This window comes from Furipterus horrens, unplaced genomic scaffold (assembly GCF_987537825.1).
Source record: "Furipterus horrens unplaced genomic scaffold, mFurHor1.1.pri manual_scaffold_1, whole genome shotgun sequence".
In the NCBI taxonomy this organism is placed as follows: Eukaryota; Metazoa; Chordata; class Mammalia; order Chiroptera; family Furipteridae; genus Furipterus; species Furipterus horrens.
This window is the reverse complement of record NW_028327171.1, coordinates 129,628,901-129,647,178: the sequence shown is the minus strand read 5'-3', so window position 1 is coordinate 129,647,178 and position 18,278 is coordinate 129,628,901. Positions and strand designations below refer to the sequence as shown.

At 38.4% G+C, this 18,278-nt stretch overlaps 1 protein-coding gene across 2 annotated transcripts in view; it reads left to right on the top strand.

Moving 5' to 3' along the window:
• Positions 1-18,278, top strand: part of NCKAP5 (NCK associated protein 5) — a 1,035,979-nt gene that overhangs the window by 628,230 nt on the left and 389,471 nt on the right. The window lies entirely within an intron of this gene.

Sequence of the window (18,278 nt, the reverse complement as noted above, 5' to 3'; positions counted from 1 at the left end):
AATAGTCAGGAATTACATGTTTTGAAAATTCTTGCAACACACCAGTTGAAAATTGCTGCTCTATAACAACCTGTCGTGATAGGTGGAACTCCCATGAAAGTCTTATTTCTTTTCCAGATCATACCTACCACCTGCACTTTTGTGTGTGATATATGTCATGAAAGAAAAGATATTGCCATATATGCAAGCTATTACAATTATATCACAATTTTGATTTTTTAAATTTATGCCGTTGATTACAATTTCTTATCTTAACTAGTTTAAAATTCAGCTCTTAGTATGATTTTCTTTTCCCCACTGAAGTCTTAGAAGGTTCCAATGTACTTTGTTAAGCATTTATTTGGAGCTAATTCTGGCATCTCATTCTGTGCCCTGGGAGGGAGGGTAGGTTCTCTGGCTGCAGTATCTGCCTGTGGTCTTGATAACCACCGGATTAAGTCAGCTGATTTGGTTGGTGAGAAGACTGTCCCTTTTTTTGTTCAGTGTGTTATAATAGTTGAGAAACTGCACGTTTGTTTGATCAAAGAAAAAAAACCAGTCCTGAAATTCCTCAACATTGGAGCTACTGATTTTTAAGCACAATTAGCAAAAAAATTTAAACAAAATTGCCTGAAAGAACCTCCTTCAAAAAAGTTATACTGTTGTCAAATGTGCATACTCATTTTGTGTCTGTAAGAAAATCCCAGGGAAAGATTTCTTGCTTGTTGTCCATTGTTTACATTTTATACGATTGTTGACTTAAAGAATAAAAGAAGTCCATATAATCTTTAACTACTATGGTCATATTCAGCACAATTCCTACACTGAAAAATAATACTTAACATTCCATATGTAATTGGCACAAATACTTGCTGAAAATGAAAAAAACATATAGATAGACCTTACAGTTTAGAATTTAAGAAAAGAAATCAGGTTTTTATCCCTGAGACCTTAAATTTTAGATGAAATTTTAGAGTTTATCAGTAAGTTTTATTGGAAGACTATTATATAGCACTGTGGGTGCAATGATGAGTTGTAGGAGAATATGGGATTACAATAATGGGGCAATCCGAAACTAATATACGATGGGTTATAATGAAGGACCACGTTGCTCCAGTGGGGATAATGAGCGTTGGAATTCAGGGAGGAGATGGTGCCTTTGAAGAAGTTTCCGTGAAGAGGCCAGATTTGAGCTGGTCTTTGAGGGATAGAGAGGTTCTGGATGGGCATAGAAAAACAAATGTATATTCCAGATGGAGGTCAGAGAGAATATGATACAGATAAGAGAATCCACATCAGATAGAAGATTCATTCTTCGTCCTAGGTACAAGTTAATTTTGGAGATTTGAGTGATCTAATCAAGTGGTAAAATACGAAAATAGGGAGAGAAGGGGTAGATTGAGGGATGGGCAGAGGGATTAGTATATATATGTGTGTGTATGTATCACATAATAGTTTCTTAATAACTAATGTAAGTAATCTTAAGAAGAAAGCATTTGCTGTTCCCATAATTAAAGCCTGTGGTAGAATAAACAGAGAAGCAGTCAAACCTCAAGAGCTGGCTGGCCAGATGGAAAATTCAGAGGTCTCATCAAAAAGACCACTTGTACTTTTGAATTCCCCACAAAAAAAGAGTTATGTTTTCCTGCAGTTCTGCATCTGGCTAGTAAAATGAGACCTGGAGAGAGAGGGTCTGGTACGTAGACTAAATAATGCAGCAAGTGTCACCCACCATTATCATCTCATTCTCTATGTGCATTTCACAGATTAAATGGACTACAGCCAATATTTCTATTTTATTTCAACATTAATGCTTTTTATTTGAATTGATATAAACTGACATATTTATTTTGCAATGTTTAAATGATCTGGTATCTTGTAGCATACCATTCCCTAGCCTTTTCAATATGGCTGACCTACTACTACATTCTGTGCTTGAGATAAAATGAACTGCTTCGGACTCTCTGCTGTTATTTAAAACTAGAGCCAATCTCCTGTTTTTCACTCTCTGTATAACATTTGATATCTGTTTTCCATTTTTTTGGTTGGATGGCTCATTCAGTTTCCCTTTCTGGCTGATTGGACTACAGTTACCCTTAGATCAGTTTATGCCCTGATGTTAATATCTATCCTGCAGTCTTAAATGAGAACCACCTTCCTGTAAGTTGGTCCTTTGTGATGCACTGCTCCTCGCTCCTGTCTCATATAATTCTCTGATTTATCATGATTGACTCAAATGAAAGCAGGATTTCCAAAACAGACTTTCAGGGGGTAGGTCTGTAGAGATGATTAAAATGCTTCATATAAAAAATGTGTAAATGTAAGGTTTTAGTTGGCATGTTTTGTAGGCACTTTTCACCAGGTTCTTAATTTTGTGTGATGAAATGCAAATGCCTGCCATCTTACAGACAAAAGCTTTAAGTGCAGTGACTCATGACTTTGCTGAATGGTGAATTGTGGTGGCCCAGTGGACACCTAATTGCTGAGGGGATCCCAAGCTAGATGTGTTAGGAGTGGGAGTATGTTATTCTACTTTGTACAGAATAATTTACTTTTGAGTTTTGAATTTCCTCTCTGAACTATTTTATATCTCTGGTCTAAGTAAAAACATTTTAAACTCTCCTCATCACCAATGTATTGAAATTCAAAACTCAAATCCCTTTGGCCTGTTTGTGGCTTCACTCTATCCCCCACCCCCAGGACATTGGCCAACTTGCCATTATGTAAACATTGGGTAGCACAACCAGTGTTCACACTACGGTATTTCTTCGATTGCATGTTCTCACAGTCACCATCTGGCACGTTCCACTGGTAACAGGGCCCCGCACAAATGTCTCTCCTTACATTAGGGCTTGTTCCAACACCTCAGCCAGCAATAAACCCCTTCTATCTCTCATAGCATGTTATGACTTCCTGTAGCTCTTAGCATATTTTACTTTTGTTCTGTGGTTATTTCTGTATACGCTTTCTCCTCTCTGGGGCAGGGGATGCAGCATATTATATTCCAAATAGTTTATTGAACAAAGTATGATCTTGGTCAATATTTAGGGAAGGCATAATTGCATTCTGAGTAAACATTTTGGAACAAAGTGTTTTAGAATTAGTGTAAAATGAAATTCCACCTGCATTTTCTTGAAAGCTCAGACAGTTTTAGCCTTAAATTTTGTACTGGTCTCTGACTGGCCTTTGTCATCTCCCTTTATTCTGATAAACTCTGCAGGATCATGATGTGTGTACTAGCTCTGTCTATTATATACTTCCTCTATCTATTTATCCTGCATGGAGTACTTGAATTTGAATTTCTAATGGTAATTAATACGCAATTTTGAGGTTATGTTATATATTTTTTCATATATCAGGTCACAAGCTATATGTTTTATGGGATACTCTCACAGTATTTGCTTTTGAAGTTTAAACTGATTATTTAAGAATTAGGAGAAGGAGGAATTAAAGGATTTATACTACAGCATAGCAAAAAACTGTTTCCTTAATAACTGAAACGAAAGTTATACAAAGACACCATGAGCTGGGGCTTGCTTTGAAATCTTAGCCTGTAAGTAAACTAGATTTGAAAAAATAAAATGGAAATTTGCCAAAGCAAGTAGAACTCCTAAGACGAACAGGTTAGGCTGGTGCTGATTTGCATGGCCATGTACGGGACAGGAGGATTTAGAGAGTAAAGAAAGTTAAACTTTGATTTTTTTAAAAGGTCACTTTGCAAATTTATCTAATTAAATTTTTATTTCCATAGTCAAGCTTCATTTCAGGAAAAAAAAAAATGTGTTTTGGTTATCAAATCCAGAGTCTGAAAGTAGAGTTGTGGGCAGGATAGTTGGCAAGTAGCTAGTAAGCACCATCCTAGAACATGAGTGATTATTTGCCACTTGACCAAAGCATTTGATTTTCTTGAGGCTCTTGAGTAACTAGACTAGGGATGGCAAACTTCCAGCCAAGAGTCAAGTTCCTCTCTAAGCAGATGACATCTTTTTTTCTGAACAGCATTACTTTTGTCACGAAAACTATAGCCCAGGAAGGAATGGATTGCTAGAGTTGGCCACTCCAGGACAAAGCTGCTCCTAGTACTGAAGCAGAGAAAGAGCTGTGAAGGATGGTTTACCAGCTGATCAGATGAAGGCAGGGGCAGCAGGCAGTTGGTTTGTCATTCTGAAAGCTATAGCTCAGGTGGAACTAAAACTTATCTCCAGAACAACTGGTTTTTTTTTTTCCTTTCCCCCTTTTCTCTTTTTTCTACAATGTTGTTCTTCCCTGTCTCCCTCACTTTCCATTCCAGAGATTATGCCAAAAAACATCAGCAGTATTCTCGTGATTTTGATGATACTATTTTTCCCTGACATTCTGTTTAATCACTGTGTTCTAGCAATTTTTCTTCCACTCTTTCAAAGAGGCTTAACTTAACATACTTGTCTTGAATGTTTTACATTAATTGTCCATCTATTTAAGGTATAAAACAGATTTTTTTCCTTGAGGTAAAATGTAGGTGTTTTTATAGCAAACCCTTCATTTTTCACTCCCCCTGCCAATTCCCAGCCTTCACTTTAATATCCCTTTCTAGAAAGGTAGAAAACCAACCCTTGGTTCCCTCACTAATGACCGTCCATCAGCTTTGGAGTCAGAATGTACTGGCAATTGTAGCCTGGCTCCAGACATGGGTTTCTGGTCCATGACTAGTATGTGAAATCTTAATTTGATTACTGCAGAAGAGACTGGCTTGGTTTAATGATCTGCTTATTTTGTCACTAATGAAAAATAAAAGCAAGGTTTTCCAAGCCTCTGACTTGTGAACCAGGAAACTTGCACTACTAATGAAAATCAATTATAAATATTTTGTCACAAATACTCCAAGAGAATGTGCTTGTGTGCACAGGGAAAGGTAGTTTTATCTTTATCGCCCTAGTTTTCTTGGCACCTGGTAGGCCTTAGTAAAAGCTTGTTGAAAAAAATACATGCGTGAGCTTGGATATTTCATTTAATTTCTCTAGACCTCACCTTTCTCACCTACAAAATGAGGATATTGAATCATGTCAATACTATTTATTGATCTGATTTATTCTTTCATTTATTCTCTCATTTCTTCATATATATACAGCATTCTGCAAATACATACTGAAAGCCAACCATTTTTAGTCCCCATGCTCAAAATGTTTTGATGGTAACTTAAGTGATCTATTTTTGAATGTTTTATAGCACAATTAATTCACCCTAGGAGTAACAGATGTGTTTATTCTTTAATATATTCACAGTGCATTATAAAATAACAATGAAAGTTTTGTCATGGGCTTTGATCAACATATTCAGTCTCTTAATGTTTTGAGGTGCTCAGGGTATGGACTTGCTGCAGGCCTGGTTTGGGGATGCTGTGGGTGTTAGCACAGCATTCCCTTCATGATTCTCAGGACCTGCAGAGCCCAGCACCTGTTCATCTATTTAAGTAGTCCCAGGGATGAATTTTGACTAATTCATCCTCAGGACCACTCCAGCTTCTTTCCTTTCACCTTCCTCACTAATTACCCTTTAACTAAAGGTTTTATCTGGTAAAACTAATTTCTTAAGACTTTGGTCATCACTCACCAACTCTCTGATAAATATAAGAAATTATTATTTTTATTAATTATTTATTTATTTGTTTGCTTGTTTATTTATTTTTAGAGAGAGGGGAAAGGAGAAAGAGAGGGAGAGAAACATCAAGGGAAAGGAGAAGGAGAGGGAGAGAAACATCACTGTGTGGTTGCCTCTCACTCCCGCCCCCAACTGGGGACCTGATACGCAACCTAGTTATGTGCCCTGACTGGGAATCGAACCAGCGACACTTGGTTCGCAGGCCGACGCTCAATCTACTGAGCCACACCAGCCAGAGCTAGAAATTAATTTTTATTGTGGTGAAGCCAGTCTATAAAAAGCAAGATCATTAGGGCTGCTTAATTAAAGAAAAAGAGTTTAATTAATTAAAGAATAAGTTTAACCTCAGATCAGCTGTAGTCTCAGAGGACCACACAGAGGGAATAATTAGGAAGTTGGCTTTTATTTCTCTACTCAAAGTCTCAAGTTTTTTTTCTTTTTTCTTTTTTTCAATAGCAAAGTGAAGAACAACTGATCTTGAACAGCTCAAATACTTGATAAGATTAACTAAGGGGAAAAAATCCATTAATCTGATTACTTTACCTTTAGTGCATTAACGGATTCAAATTCCCAAGGTTCGCTAAATTTTAATGATTCCAATAGCATTTTCATCTGAAAACATCAAAGCGTTTCACAAATGTGTGAAGTCACACATAGACTTCAAAGCAAATCTTTTATTCCTTTTTTATTTTTGGTGGTAAAATGGAGACAAAGAAAGGTTAACAAATATTTTCAACTATCAAGGCTGTTTGGTAGTAAATGAAGAATATATATGACCTTTTGTTTAGTTCATTACTCAAATAGTCAACATTTTACATACCTGGTATAGACCAATTCTCCTGAGAATGTATGTAGGATTCTTCAGGGACATATTTTAATATAAAAATGTAGAAAATATTCCTGAACTGATGCTTCAGAAAATAATAGCAACATAGATAATGTGCTCTGAATTACAATTTTGTGTATTATATTCCAGGCTGAATTGAGCAAATGGAGAAAATTTTGTTTTTCCTTTTCCAAATAGATTTAGTACAAAGTACATTATTATCTTTGTGTGATTTTCATTTTACAAATAGGACAGATTACTTTATATTAGCCAGTGGAATGCAGATTTCAAATGATACAAAGTTTGCTCATTTATTTATTTTTCCTACCAAAATAAACTCCCTCACATAAAATCATCTCTCTTTTTCTCTCACCAGGATATCATTCTCATTCCTCCACTTTTCAAAAAAAGTTGCTTTCTCTCAGTGCTCTCTGTAACCTTTCTCCCTTCCTGCCCACAGATTCTTCTACACACAATCAATCTGTTTCTATCTAGCCCCAGTTTTGTAACCAAAACTATGTCAAGTGCTGGGGGAATCCTCAAGAAGAATGACATGCAGTCTCTCCCTCAGATGACTTATACCCCAAATGAGGAGCTATAAAGAACATTGGAGAAGCTGTGAGAAACCCATCAGGTGCTGGGTTGTAAATTGCCAGTAAGAGTAATGGGCAGTCAGAGATGGGAAACGTCAGTACTACAGGTGATGCCCATCCCCCCACAACTTGATGGAATGTATCATCTGTCTTTTCTTGTTGGGGCTTAGCACATCAGATTGAGTTGGTAGGTACCTATTTATGAATATTACTTTTATCTCCATTCTGTTGGAAATTCTTGGGGCCGGTTTCATATGTGTACACCTTTTGTCTTTAGCACTAGTTCAGGCCTTAGGCATGATGGTTATTTCTTCAGTACTCATGGGTAAGGTTTCCTTGAGTCAAACATTAAAAGATGACCCAGGATTTAGGTTGACTGACCAAGGCATTCTGCAGCCCCAAGACTACAACCACTAGGCTTGGTGATGGAGCTGGGTGAGATGAGGATCTCCAACAGGAAATAGAAAGTCTAGGCCACAGTGTATTGTATCATTTTATTCCAAATGGAAGGAAAACAATCCAGTTAGTCTTTCCACCATTTATATTCCATTACCGCTCATTGCTTAGGTACACTGTGTAAAACCTGCCTGTATTCAAAATCTATTGGTTGTTCTAGGGACAAGATGAAAAATGCATCTTAAAATCATTTCAGAAATGTAAAAGCCCCTTGTAAAGGTAATAATTATTATTGTTATTATTCTGTTTCTAACCATGTCTCTGCTGGAAGTGCCAAAATTTCAATAGCAGATGAAAACGGGTCTGGCAATATGTGACAAGATGAATGTTATATCACCAGGTGGGATTTTAATTTGCCTAATAAACATGTTCATTCATGAGTCCTCATAATATTTAGAGAATTTATCATATAAGACATTTTATTAATCTTGCACATTTAGCCATATATGGCCTTTGTATAATGTACACAGCCTTCCTTCACTTGTTATTATAACTCTCATAATTAAATAAACCAATGATGATGGATTCTGAAAACCTTAGTATTTTGGCTGTAATATATTCACACATCAATTACCAGAATGTAAGAGCTGTGGACTAGGCAACTGAAGGTTATTCCTTTGCTTTGGCTGTTCTAGCATATGAACTATATGCATTGCATGCCTTCTATATGTCGGGCACATTTACTTCTCCCCAAAACCCTGTGAGGTAGCTGTTCATGTTTTGATTATTTTAAGGAGAAAGACTCAGAGATGATAGAAAATATATCCCAGGTTACATGTGAGCCAGGAATCCCCAGGTGTAACCCAGCATTCTTTCCACTACTCCACTGCAGGGCACTTTCAGGAGAATGAAAGAGCTCATGCTAGGTCTTAGGTTCACCTTCCCTTGACCATCACCATCACCATGAGTTACTGTGACAGAGGAAGGTGTGCACATCACAATCTTTTTTTTATTATTAAATTTATTGAGGTAACAGTGGTTAATCACATTATATAAATGCCACAGGTACAATATCTATATATTCTATTGTGTGGTCACCGCCAAAAGTCTAGTTTCCTTCTGTCGCCGTACTTTTTTGAAGCCCCTTTGCACAATTTGCCCTTCGTTCACCCTCCATCCACTCTGGTAACCACCATTCTCTTGTCTGTTTCTGTGAATTTGTTTTGTTTTCTTAGTTTGTTTTTTACTTTTTTGTTTCGTATTCCATGTATGAGTGAAATCATATATTTTTGTTCTTTTCCATCTGACTTATTTCACTTAGCATAATACCCTCAAGATCTATCCATGTTGTCTCAAATGACAATATCTTTTCAATGGCTGAATGCAAATCACATAATCTTATAGTAAAAGAGACTTGAACCTGAATCATCAGTTTTACAAATAAAGATTTTAAAATGCATGCATTTCGTGAGGCTCTTTCTGTTTATTCTCCAATGTGCATGCAAGCCAAAGTTCTGGCGGGTTTTGAATGTGGCAGTTCATTTATATTACACAGCTTTCAACTCATTTTTAAAAGCTGTAACAAGCCTTGCCAGTGCTGCTCACTTCAAATGAGTGTGATTACTGGTTAATCAGAACAGTTAGTGTGAGTGAATGGATGTTGTAATGTGAATAATTATAAAAGCTTACTCCTTGGTCCCCCTTGCAAACAAGCTGGCTCAGGCAGCTTAGTGAGGTTTTCCTGAAGTGTTTACAAATTTTAAATAATTAAAATTAAATTGAATTGAAGTCCTTTGTAATTATAACTGCAATTATATCATTATCATGCAAGCAATTGAAAGGGGGTGGGATAGATGAGTTCTTTCATGTTTAAAGTCAAAATAATTATTTTGAAAAATGATACCAGATATTTTTTTAAGTTTCCCATTTCAGTTAGCCATAGAAATACTATTTTAAAAGCTCATAATTTAGGACATTTTTTTTCATTGTCTTTTCAAACATATACAAATTGGATTCACTTCATAGGGAAGTTTGTAAGGATCACCATCAATCATGGCATCCTTAATGAATATTAAGAACTCATGCTAAAGCAATGGTTTGGACATGAGCAAAGACTAAGTTTCATGGGAGTGGGTGCAGAGGTCTACTAAGACTGTTTATAGAGAGTTTTTTGAAAAATGCCTAACACAGCATTGTTTATAATTTGGTCCTTAATAAAAAAAAATTGGATTGTTAAAAGCAAAGCATACCCATGGAGTTTACATTACAGGCATGAAAATTAGCCTGGTAGATGAGGGCAGAATATAATTTGCAATCATCATGGCCAGCTGAAGCAGTCAGAAACAAAGGTAATTGAATTTACTGAGGGCAAGTGCAGACTATTGCACTTTAAGTTCATCTCTGTGGCCAAAGAGTGGAACAAGGGCAAACTACTCTGAAATTTTGCTTTGGCATGAATTATTTTGGTAAGCAAACTTATCAGTTTCCTTGTGTATGGTTCTTGGTTCCTGACTCAATGCAGGAAAGATTTCATAATACGAGTCCAGGTGATTTTTTTTTTTGAATCCTCATGTGAGGACAATTTTTCATTGCTTTTAGAGAGTGGAGAAAGGAGAAAGAGGGAGAGAGAGAGAGAGATGAGAGAGAAAGAAAAACATTGATTAGTTGCCTCCCATATGCACCTCAACCAGTGACCAAACCCACAACCTTCAGTTTACAGGACAATGTTCCATCCAGTTGAGTCACACGGGCCAGGGCAAGTCCAGGTGACTCTGAGACTAAGTTTATTTAAAGCTGGGGACAGTGAACCAAAGGAAAAGATTAAGATAGAAGAGGCAATAAAATAGTTTCTTTGGCCCTTTGGAAATATGAGGAAGAGTCGAGCCTAAGTGTGGCTGCCTTGGCCCTTTAGAAAGAAAGTCACAGAGGCAGAAGAGGTGAGCCAGCTGGACTGCATGGACTCAGGAATACAATTTACTGAGGCAAAAGAAGGGCCCATGGAAAAAAACGACAAATATATGTGCCTTAGAAAAGAAGAAGGGGAAGGAGTGGGTGTGCTCTAGAGAGAGAGAGAGCGCACACTGGGTCCTATGCCTTAAGGGTTTTTATCTGTTTTCGAAAGGCAGGGATTATAGGGGAGGTCTTAGGGGAAGATCTCTATAGTATATTCATCATATTTCTATGTTTTTTGTTTTTTTTTTTTTGGTTTTTCAATTACAGTTGTCCCCTTTTCCCCTAATTTCTCTCCTCCACCCAACCCACCCCCTCTCCCGCAATCATATCCCTCCCCGTTGTCCATGTCCATGAGTCTTTTATACATGTTCTTTGACTAAACCCTTCCCTTACTTATCCCCCTTCTCTCCCTCTCCCCTCCCCCCTATTGACTGTTATTCTGCTCTTTGTTCTATTTAGTTCCTTTGTTTGTGTTGTTCTTTAGTTTCCTGTATTAGGTGATATCATATGGTATTTTTCTTTCTTTGCCTGGCTTATTTCACTAAGCATAATTCTCTCTAGTTCCATCCATGTTGTTGCAAATGGCAGGAGTTCCTTCTCTCTTTCTGCTACATAGTATTCCATTGTGTAAATGTACCACAGTTTTTTGATCCACTCATCTACAGATGGACACTTAGGTTGTTTCCAGCACTTAGCTATTGTAAACAGTGCTGCAATGAACATAGGAGTGCATAGGTTCTTTTGAATTGGTGTTTCAAGATTTTTCGGGTATAATCCTAGTAGTGGAGTCGGTGGTTCAAAAGGCAGTTCTATTTTTAATCTTTTGAGGTAATTCCATACTGTTCTCCATAGTGGCTGCACCAGTCTGCATTCCCACCAACAGTGCAGTAGAGTTCCCTTTTCTCCACATCCTCGCCAGCACTTGCTGCTTGTTGATTTGTTGATGATGGCCATTCTGACTGGTGTAAAATGGTATCTCATTGTGGTTTTTATTTGCATCTCCCTGATGGCTAATGATGTTGAGCATTTTTTCATGTGTCTATGGACCTTCTGTATGTCCTCTTCGGAGAAGTGTTTGTTCAGGTCCTTTGCCCCTTTTTTAATTGGGTTGTTTGTTTTCTTGATGTTGAGTCGTATCAGCTCTTTATATATTTTGGAAATCAGTCCCCTGTCTGTGATGTCATTGGCAAATATGTTTTCCCATATGGTTGGTTTCCTTTTCATCTTGCTGATGTTTTCTTTTGCTGAGCAGAAACTCTTCAGTTTGATGTAATCCCATTTATTTATTTTTTCCTTTATTTCTCTTGCTTTAGGAGATGTATCCGTGAAGAGATTGTTATGTGAGATATCTGATATTTCCTTGCCTATGTTTTCCTCTAGGACTTTTATGGTTTCACGGCTTACATTTAAGTCTTTGATCAATCTTGAGTTTATTCTCATGTGTGGTGTAAGTTGGTGGTCTAGTTTCATTTTTTTGCAGGTCCCTATCCAGTTCTCCCAGCACCATTTGTTAAAGAGGCTCTTCTCACTCCATTTTATGTTCCTTCCTCCTTTATCAAAGATTAGTTGACCATAGAGGCCTGGGTTTATTTCTGGACTCTCTATTCTGTTCCACTGATCTATATGTCTGTTCTTATGCCAGTACCAGACTGTTTTGATTACAGTGGCTTTGTAGTATTGTTTGATGTCTGGTGTTGTGATTCATCCTGCTGTGTTCTTCTGTCTCAAGATTGTTTTTGCTATTTGGGGTCTTTTTTGGTTCCATATGAATTTATGGAGTATTTGTTCTAGGTCTGTGAAATATGTCATTGGTATTTTAATAGGGATTGCATTGAATCTGTAAATTGCTTTTGGTAGTATGGCCATTTTGATGATGTTGATTCTTCCCATCCAAGAACATGGTATTTGCTTCCATTTATTTGTTTCTTCCTTAATTTCTTTCTTCAATGTTATGTAATTTTCAGAGTACAGGTCTTTTATCTCTTTGGTTAAGTTTACTCCTAGGTACTTTATTTTTCTTGTTGCTATAGTAAATGGTATTTTCTTTTTTGTCTCTGTCTCTGCTATTTTATTGTTGGTGTACAGAAATGCCTTAGATTTCTGTATATTTATTTTGTACCCTGCTATTTTGCCAAATTCACTTATTATATTGAGTAGTCTTTTAGTGGAGTTTATAGGATTTTCTAGGTATACTATCATGTCATCTGCATATAATGAAAGTTTTACTTCCTCTTTCCCAATTTGGATGCCTTTTATTTCTTTTTCTTGTCTGATTGCTGTGGCTAGGACTTCCAACACTATGTTGAAAAGGAGTGGAGAGAGTGGACAACCTTGTCTAGTTCCTGAGTTCAGGGGGAATGCTTTCAGTTTTTGTCCATTGAGTATGATGTTGGCCTCAGGCTTCTCATATATAGCCCTAATTATGTTAAGATATGCTCCCTTTATTCCCATTTTGCTGAGTGTTTTCATCATAAATGGGTGTTGTACTTTATCAAATGCTTTTTCTGCATCTATTGATATGATCATGTGATTTTTGTCTTTCATTCTGTTTAGGTGGTGTATTATATTTATTGATTTGCGAATATTAAACCATCCTTGCATCCCTGGAATGAAGCCCACTTGATCATGATGTATGATCTTTTTGATGTATTGCTGGATCCTGTTTGCCAATATTTTATTGAGGATTTTAGCATCGATGTTCATCAGTGATATTGGCCTGTAGTTTTCTTTCTTTGTTGTGTCTTGACCTGGTTTGGGGATTAGGATAATACTGGCTTCATAGAAAGAGTTTGGGATATTCCCCTCTTCTTGGATTTTTTGGAACAGTTTGAGGAGGATAGGAGTTAGTTCTTCCCTGAATGTTTTGTAGAATTCACCTGTGAAGCCATCCGGTCCAGGGCTTTTGTGTGCAGGGAGATTTTGGATTACTGTTTCAATTTCCTTTTTTGGTATTGGTTTGTTGAGACTTTCCACTTCTTCTTGATTCAGTTTTGGAAGGTTGTATGTTTCTAGAAATTTGTCCATTTCTTCTAGATTGTCAAATTTCTTGTCATACAGTTGTCTGAAGTAATTTCTAACTATCATTTGTATTTCTGAGGTATCAGTCGTGATTTCTCCTCTTTCATTTCTGATTTTGTTTATTTGTGTCTTCTCTCTTTTTTTCTTGATTAGACTGGCTAGAGGCTTGTCGATTTTGTTGATTTTTTCGAAGAACCAGCTCCTAGTTTTGTTGATCTTTTGGATTGTTTGTTTAGTCTCTATGTCATTTAATTCTGCTCTGATCTTGATGATTTCATTCCTTCTTCTTGCCCTAGGCTTTGTTTGTTGTTGTTGTTCTAGTTCTTGTAGCATTATGGTTAGGTTTTTTATTTGAGATTCTTCTATCCTTTTCAGATATGCCTGTATTGCTATGAACTTCCCTCTCAGGACTGCTTTTGCTGTGTCCCACAGGTTTTGGGTTGTTGTGTGCTCATTATCATTAGTTTCTAGAAATTTCTTGATTACTTCTTTGATGTCATTGTTAACCCATTCATTATTTAATAGCATGTTATTCAATCTCCATGAGTTTGGGTGTCTTTGATTTTTTTCTCTGAGGTTGATTTCTAGTTTCAAGGCATTGTGATCAGAAAAGATGCTTGATATGATTTCAATTTTCTTGAATTTGTTGAGGCTTGTTTTGTGACCTATCATGTGGTCTATCTTTGAAAATGTCCCATGTGCACTTGAAAAGAATGTATATTTTGCTTCTTTGGGGTGAAAAGTTCTATATATATCAGTTAGATCCATGTGGTTTAGTGTGTTGTTCAATGCCTGTATATCCTTGGTGTTTCTTTGCTTTGATGATCTGTCTATTGTTGATAATGGAGTGTTGAAGTCCCCTGCTATGAGTGTGTTGTTGTTGATATCCTTTTTGTGGTCTTCTAGTATTTGCTTTATGTATTTGGGTGCTCCTATGTTGGGTGCATATATGTTTATCAAAGTCATATCTTCTTGATGGATTGTTCCTTTAAGTATTATGAAATGTCCTTCTTTGTCTCTTTTTATTGTCCTTGCTTTGAAATCCATTTTGTCTGATATGGGGACTGCTACCCCGGCTTTTTTTTCCGGTCCGTTTGCTTGGAATATTTTTTTATATCCCTTTACTTTCAGTCTGTGTAAATCTTTTGTTTTCAGGTGTGTTTCTTGTAGACAGCAAATATGTGGGTCCTGTTTTCTTATCCATTCCATTACCCCCTGTCTTTTAATTGGAGCATTTAATCCATTTACATTTAAGGTTATTATTGACGTGTATTTATTCATTTCCCTTTGTACCTCTGTTCCTCTCCTCTCTTGTTCTTTTCTTCTTTTTTCTTAGAACACTCCCTTTAGCATGTCTTGCAATGCTGGTTTGGTGGAGATGTATTCTTTCAGTCTTCCTTTGTCTGAGAAACTCCTTATTTCACCTTCTGTTTTGAATGAGAGCCTTGCTGGGTAGAGTATTCTTGGTTGTAGGCTTTTGTTTTTCATTGCTTGAAATATTTTTGACCATTCCCTTCTGGCTTGTAATGTTTCTGTTGAGAAATCAGTTGATAGCCTTATCAGAGCTCCCTTGTATGTTATTTGCTGTTTTTCTCTTGCTGCTTTTAGGATTCTCTCTTTGTCTTGGAATGTTGCCATTTTAACTATGATGTGCCTTGGAGTGGGTTTTTGGGGGTTCCTCTTCATTGGAACTCTCTGTGCTTCCTGAACTTGAATAACTTTTTCTCTCATCAGGTTCAGAAAATTTTCTGTCACTATTTCTCCTATCAGTTTTTCAATTCCATGGTCCTTTTCTTCTCCCTCTCTAATTCCTGTGATCCTGATATTATTTTTTCTCATGCTATCCTGTAATTCCCTTACATCTTGTTCATATTTTTTCAATCTTTTTTCATTTTGCTGTATTGTCTGGGAGTTTTTCTCTACATTATCTTCTAACTCACTAATCTGATCCTCTGCTTCGTTTAGTCTGCTTTTGACTGATTCTACTGTGTTTTTCAGCTCAGAGATTGCATTCTTAAGTTCTTCCTGGTTCTTGTTAACAGTTTCTATGTCTTTTTTTATGCTGGTGTAGTTCTCTGCAAGTTTCCTGTAATTTTCTTGGAGCTGCTGGTAACTTCCTTGAAGGTTGTCATAGTTGATTTTAAGGATGTCGAGTATATTGAGCTTCTTTACCACCATTGTTTTGAATTCCATGTCTGACATTTGGGCTATGTCTATTTCATCTATCTCTCTTTCTGAGGATTCCTCTTTTCTTTTCATTGAGGGGTTATTTTTGCATCTTACCATGTTGGATTCTTTTTGTTTGTTTGTTTTTTATTTATTTATTTGGTTTTTTTTTTGGGGGGGTTGTCTGCTTTGACTTCCCTCCTTTGTGGTGTGAGATTCTTTATCGGAGGTCTGGGGGTTTCAGTGGTGCAGTCTCTTTGATATCCTGAGCGTGATGTTCTTGAGTTACCCTTTATGTCGTTTGTTTATGCTGTTTGGTTATATTTCAGATGTTCTTTGATAGGATCGTCCTTCTGACTAGTTGGTTGAGAGTCACTCTATCCGCTTTGTCTTGAGTTCTTTTGTGGGTATGCTGTTAAAAACATAAACACACAGCCCAGGCAGGAGACCCACACCCTCAAAAAGTATCCCCCACTCTATCCTGCTATCGTTAGCCAACGAGCCCGTATTAGTATAAATGTAAAGAGATTAGAGCTTTTATACTATAAGAATAGATAAGAGTTGTTTTGGGGGAGGAAAAATATAATTTTTGATAGAGAGGGTGATAGATTAATAATAGTTGAGACTGTGCAAGCCAGTAGGTAATATTTACATTGTATGTTAATAAAAATAGAAGAAAAGGATAGAAAAATACATAATATAGTAAGAAAGTGGGATTGTATTGTATTTGGGTTTATATAGTAATTATATTATATTATTTAGAGTGATAGGGGGGCTAAACTAGACACACAAATGAATAAACAACGATTAAAGAGAAAGGATGAGAAGGAGAGGTTATATGCAACACGTTAGAGATAAAGTTTGTTATTCTTTTTTGAAGGGGAGGAAAATAAAACACCCCCCCCCAAAAAAAAACCAAGAAAATAGAAGAAAGAAAAGAATAAAGAAAGAAAGAAAGAAAGAAAAGAAAGAATATAGAAGAAAGAAAGAAGAAAGAGAGAAAGAGAAGGAAAAAAAAATAATAACCACAAACCCCCCCCAAAAAACCCCAAAAGGGAAGAATGAAAGGAACAAAGAAAGATAGAAAAGAAAGAATAAAGAAGAAAGAAAGAAGAGAAAAAAAATTGAAAAAAAATAATATATATATATATATATGTATATACCCCCCAAACCAACCGTGGCTGGTTTGGCTCGGTGGATTGAGTGTCGGCCTGCGAGCTAGGTGTCGCCGGTTCGATCTTCCAGTCAGGGCACATCAGAGAAGGAAAACTCTGATTCCAAAAAACCTCCGCTGCCTTGCGGCATACCTCTTCAGGGGAAAGGCTAAGGGAGTAAACCCCGACAGAAAATCCGGAGCCGGAGTCCCTAAGGCGGTTTGACGTTGTAGTCAACACCGGCAACTCCTGCGGCGCACCTGAACCCAAGCTGTATTGACTCCTCTTTCCCTTGGACCCTTCAGCTGCGAAGAGAGGGGGGGTCTGCTGCATGGGCAACAGCAGACCCTCCATATCACCCTGCCCAGGCTCTGTAGCTTCAGCTTCACTGGAGAGGACACTCCAGCGTCATCGCAAGATGTCGATTCAACACGGGAGGAGACAGATACCGTGTCACTCCCGAGTCGGACTGCACAGCCATTCTCGGCGGTGCAGATAGACTCTTAAGAGGCTACACCATCGTCTCTCGAGACGGACGGCTGCCGACGACGACCCCCCAAACCCCCCTCCAAAAAAAAAAAAAAACCCAAGAAAAGAATAAAGAAAGAAAGAAAGAAAGAAAGAAAGAAAGAAAGAAAGAAAGAAAAGAAATAATTAAGAAGAAAGAAAAAGGGAGAAAAAAATTGGGAAAAAAAAGCGATGTTTTTACTCCGTTTTAGCCTTGGTGTGTTGCCTTCTTTTTCTGTGTTCGCAGGTGGTCTAGTGTGGCAGGTCAGAGGTTCTTGTTTTTTGCAGCACTGGTGTGCGACCCCGGTTGCTGCTATGGTGCGCGCCCACGGTTGCCAGCACGGTGCGCTCCCTTGCTGCCTGATGGAGCCCCTTCGCGCTCGGGTGGCCCGAGAGTTTGCCCTGCGGTTGGAGCCTATTGTTGCTGGGCCGAGGTGTTTCTGTGTTCGAGCTGAGGTGTCCCTGCCCGCGCCGGAGGCCGGAGAGCTTGCCCCGGAATTGGCGCCTATTGTTGCCGGGCCACGGTGGTTCCGCGTTCGCGCTGAGGTGTCCCTGCGCTCATCCCTGCACTCGCGGGCAGCCCGAGAGCTTTCCCCGGGATTGGCGCCTATTGTCCCCCGGCTGAGGTGTTTTAGCACTCTCGAGCCGCCACCCGTGCCCTTAGTCCCGCTGAGCCAAGCTCTGGGAGTTGGTCTCTCGCCTCTTAGGGCAGGGCCGGGGACACTTGTGCTCAGTGGAAGTGAGCATCCGTGAGTCGCCGCCTCCCGCTGTTCCCGTGCTGCAGCCGCCCGCCTTCCCTCGCCCGTCTGGGCGGGCACAAACAGAGCCTGCGCTAGTGGTCTGCTTTCCGGCCTGGGGCCCTGCGCCCACGGGAGCTGTTTAGGGGTATCTGCGCATGGTCCTCTGCCTGTTCAGTGGGCCCTCCCTGTGCCCGTTGGGGCACTGATCTTATGTCCGTTGGGGAGTGTCCGAGCGACGCCTGGACTCACGGCCCGTGCACCTGGGCCAGTGAATGAGGGCACTTCCCTATGTGCACCCCCGGGACCCAAG